At 35.0% G+C, this 4,659-nt stretch overlaps 1 long non-coding RNA gene across 1 annotated transcript; it reads right to left on the reverse strand.

Annotated features, from left to right (window-relative positions):
• Positions 1–3,005: 3,005 nt before the first annotated feature.
• LOC113879120 lies at positions 3,006–4,282 on the reverse strand. Its single transcript, XR_003507206.1, has 2 exons — positions 4,090–4,282; positions 3,006–3,252 (listed from the first exon to the last, which is right to left on the reverse strand). It is a non-coding gene; the product is annotated as an uncharacterized LOC113879120 (long non-coding RNA).
• Positions 4,283–4,659: the final 377 nt, after the last annotated feature.

The raw sequence follows: 4,659 nt of genomic DNA on the forward strand, positions 1-4,659 counted from the left end.
GTCAGGCTCTTCTTTTCATGGGGTTTTCCCAGGAAAGTTACTGGAGTGGGTTAACATTTCCTTCTCTAGGGAACCTTCCCAACTGAGGGATCAAACCACTCCTCTTAAAAAAACAAACAAATAAACAAACAAACAAACAAAAAACCACTCCTCTTGCATTGGCAGGCAGATTCTTTACCAGTAAGTCACCTGGGATGCCCTGGGTCTCTATTTCTGCCCAGCAAATAGATTAATCAGTACCATTTTTCTAGATTTCACATATATGTGTTAAAATATGATATTTGATTTTCTTATGACATCTCAAAATACAATTGCAAAGGAAAAGAGATGTTGTGATAGTTTACAGACTTCCATTTCCCCTTTCATATAAGTATTCTTATACATAAAACATTTTTGTTTTTCTTCTATGAAACAGCATGTTTCAACAATCTCTGACCTCTTGACAACATGTAATGCCATTTTAGCTTTCAGTATCCTTAAGCAAAGCTATTATCCATGTTGAGAAAATAGCAAGTTAGCATTTTTAATGTAATTCTTTGAGTTGATATGTATTGTATTTTACTTGGAAGCAATTTCTTTCTTGACATTTTATGCAGTCAAAAGCTGGGGGAAAAGCTAAAATTATCACAAAAGTAAAATAGTAAAATATCATTCCTGTGAATCTGCCTTGGGGTAATGTGATGAACAATTTTCTTCTGTAGCATTAGTAAAATGACCTAACCTGACTTATTTTATTGTTTTTTCACAGTAATGTAAGACTAACTAGACATTAAAAGCATGTATTCTCAATTACCATGCCATCTTTTAAATATTCATTTTTGATGGTTATATATTCATGTTGATACTGGCAAAAACGCCTCACTAATTTTACAAGACATGTATTGTTGCCTTTCTCTTTTCAGACAATTCTTCTGTCATTAAATTGAAATATAATGTTGGCCAAATTTTATTTAACACATTAAGGACTCCGTAATCCATTTTACAAAAGGAATAGCTTTCCTACTCCTTAATAATCAAAGTGGTACTATTAAAAATTCTAATAGTCACTATACTATCTGATGGTTATTTATTTTATTCTATGTAATGTATATCATTTCACACATTTAAAATTTCATATTCAGCATACAAATTGTCTTTCCTTTCATCTTAGATATTTGCCCAATAAATAAAAGACTGTGTAACTTAATCATCCGGACATGGCTGTAAGATGCTACAGGATGGTTTAGCTATGAGAAAATGAATGAAAAATTAGTATGCTCTGTAACTCAACAAGTCCAGTACTAAAAAATTTTTCAAAAGAGTGATGAACAAAAAAAAAGGTAAAGCTATAACCATCTAAATGCTTCAGTAAGTAGTCTAGTTAGATAGTTTTCTTTGTACATATAGAGGCATTATCTTTTCTTGTTAACCAGAACTATTGTTTTTATAATAAATAAAATAAATAGCATATACTAGTTACTACAAATATAGAAAACATAAAATCATAAGGAAAGAAATGAAGTGTTTAGTTGAGTTCAGTTGCTCAGTTGTGTCTGACCAAGATAAAGTATTTGAGAAAGAAAGAAGAAAGGGAAGAAAAAAGGAGAAAAAAATGTGCAAGAGGTAAACAAATATAAAAACCTTAGCCAATTTTCCTGAACAGACTGGAATGCACCAGCCAGCCCATATGGCAGAAAGTGATATGTGGTCCCAGTCTGACCCTCTCACATGCCTTCAGGGGTGGCAGCTAACTTATTTGACACAGAGCTCATCCTATATTCTTAGCACAGAGGACCACATTCTTGGCAGAAAGAAGCATCCGTTTTGGAAAACTTACTCAAGAATTTTCCATTGCCTGAGAATATTGGAGATTCTGTGTCTCAATATGTTAAAGAAAAACAAAACAACCAAAGCAATAAACACACAAAAAGCCTTCCCCATGGGATACGAAGCAAATAAACACACAAAAAGCCTTCCCCATGGGATACGAAGCCTAATTCGAGCATCAGCATTTTCTGTAAGTTTTTTTTTTTTTTTTTTTTTTTACCTCCAACGTGTGAAACGAAGCCTAATTCCTTTTCTCCTTATTACTACAATTTGAGCATCAGCATTTTCTGTAAGTTTTTTTTTTTTTTTTTTTTACCTCCAACGTGTGAAACTCTAGGGAATATTGCATGAATTGATGTGATCTTTAGTAGCAATCCTTTTAGCTGGATTTAAGTCTTGATTTATACTTTTAATTATATATATATATATTTCCTGAAAGAGTCTCATTAAATGCTGAATCCATAAACTTATCTTTATGAAGTATTTCAAACTGTAGCTAAGCCTTTCAACCCTAAGGAAACAGATGAAAGAGAGGAGGATTTTGTCAGGAATGCTTAAAATACATTTATAATATATGCCTTCAGTCTTTAGGTTGCTGTATCAAGCAAAAATATACTAAAAGCGACTAGTTTTCTGGATTCCATTTAATTATTTTCTTCTTGTGGTAAAAGTTTTCCATTTAACTTTATCAGTTAAAATATTCACAGCTGTTAATTTCTGTTTTAACCAAAATTACCATTTCTACCATATTTGTTTCCCATAAAGCATCATGCATTTGATTGCATTAATAAATAGATATTTATTCCCTCATAGCTCTGGAGGCAAGAAGTTCAAATTCAAAGTGTTTGCATGACCATCCTTCCTCTCTCCTTGGAAGAATCCTTCCTTACTTATCCTTCTAGTTGGTAATTACTGGCAGCCCTAGACCTTCTTTGGCTTACAGCTGTATCACTCCAGTCTCTGCCTTTATCATCACATGGTCTTCTTCCTTCTACATTTCAGTGACTCTGGGAGTCTTTTTCTTATGAGGACACCAGTTATTGGATCTAGGACCTCATTTTAACTTAACTAATTCCATCTGGAAAGACCATAAACCTCAAAACTTTTCTGGGGTTCTATGTGGACATGAATTTGTTTGCAGAGGGGGCATTATTCAAACCAATGTACCCACTATGCATCAAATATGGAAATGAAGACACTTTGAAAAGCATATTTCCAACTTTATTGGGGGTGTATGCTTTTGAGAAGAGGGAGAACCCCCACCAGAGGACTTCTCTGGGACTTCTCATGTTCTCCAAGGAAAGGGGCCGTTGGAGGGGTCTTATGGGAATGGGCTCTGTGAATGAACACGGAGGCAGCTTTCCTCTTCTCAGAGGGAGCAGGCTTGAGCAAGTGTCCAACAGCTGGTGTTCCCCAGTTGGTTTGCATCTGTTCATAGACTGATTTCTGCAGAATTTTAAAATGAACAGATAAAATCTATGAATTCTCCAGGAAAACCACCCTAGCTAAGAGAGATATGCTTATGTTCAAAGTAAATTTCACATTTTTGGTAAACTGCAATTCTGCCCTGCATTTTCATTCTCTTGTGAGTAGCTTGTAGAACCTTGTTCTTATGTGATGAACGCTATGCAGGTATTTGGAAGTAGTGAATTCCTTAAGCTGTAGAGCCTGTTTTATTCATTTACGTATTCACAAAATCCCTCAGCTTTTCCAGCATGGCAGGTGTGCCATATGTGCCTATGGAGAATGCGTGAATGAATGGATGAATTGAGACACGTTACTCTTCTCTCACCACTGCTTACACTATTTTTTCTCTTTCTTTTGTTGAAATGGATAATGCTCAGTATAACTCAAAATATTTATGCTGTGAAGCAAGTCACGGGTTTTTCTATTATATAATTTAGCTAAATATATAAATATATACATGACAGCACTTTTCAAATTTGTTCTCACATTGCCTAACTATAAAGTACAATTAATTATCTTTGGATGTGTGTAGTTTTAAACACTGAACCGAGATATGACTGAAGACAGTGGGAACAGAGTGCTCCCAAAGGTAGAGTTTTAATCTCTTCTTACACTTACTGATGTTCATCAGACTTGTAGATTAAATAGCCCATTTATAGGTAAGAGCATAAATCTGCATTCTTTTCCAGATATCTTTTACTTAAGTCGGACCATGATTTTATAAATTAAACTTTTCTTAAATCACTTATGTTCAGTTGTTGAACTCTGAGAGCTACTTTTGTGGAGAAAGGAGCAGAAAACAGAGTCATGTCTTACCAGTTATCTCTGGGATGATCTGAAATCCACCCAGTAAACTTGGCATCATTGATGTCAGCCAAAGGAATCATACTCTGTAGCTTCACATTCTTGGCATGAAACGTAGGAAGTTTGTGAAGTCTACCAAATCTCATTCAAATTGGGCAGAAATACGGAATGCTCCCAAACTGGTCAATTGGTAAATCTTCTGACTGTATATCAAGAAACACTTCCCTGTTCTTATTACACACTCACGCATCATAATGCACTTGTGCCTGCCGAGAGCCCCAGAACATCCCTATGGAAATTGGGACAAATCATTTGAAATTTTTAATATAATCAAATGTATACAGTATGATAAAAAAAAACTAATCAACGTTTTTAGCCATCTTGATCTGTTTATAGAAAAAGTTAAATGTAGAAAAAATGCCATGAAAATGTTACAATGTGGTATCCTTTGAAATACCTTGATTTTGGGGGGCATATGGTATACATTAGCAACCCGCTCCAGTATTCTTGCCTGGGAAACCCAGGAACAGAGGAGCCTGGCCGGCTGCAGTCCATGGGGTCACAAAGAGTTGAACAAGACAG

The sequence above is a fragment of the Bos indicus x Bos taurus genome, chromosome 20 (assembly GCF_003369695.1).
Source record: "Bos indicus x Bos taurus breed Angus x Brahman F1 hybrid chromosome 20, Bos_hybrid_MaternalHap_v2.0, whole genome shotgun sequence".
Classification (NCBI taxonomy): domain Eukaryota; kingdom Metazoa; phylum Chordata; class Mammalia; order Artiodactyla; family Bovidae; genus Bos; species Bos indicus x Bos taurus.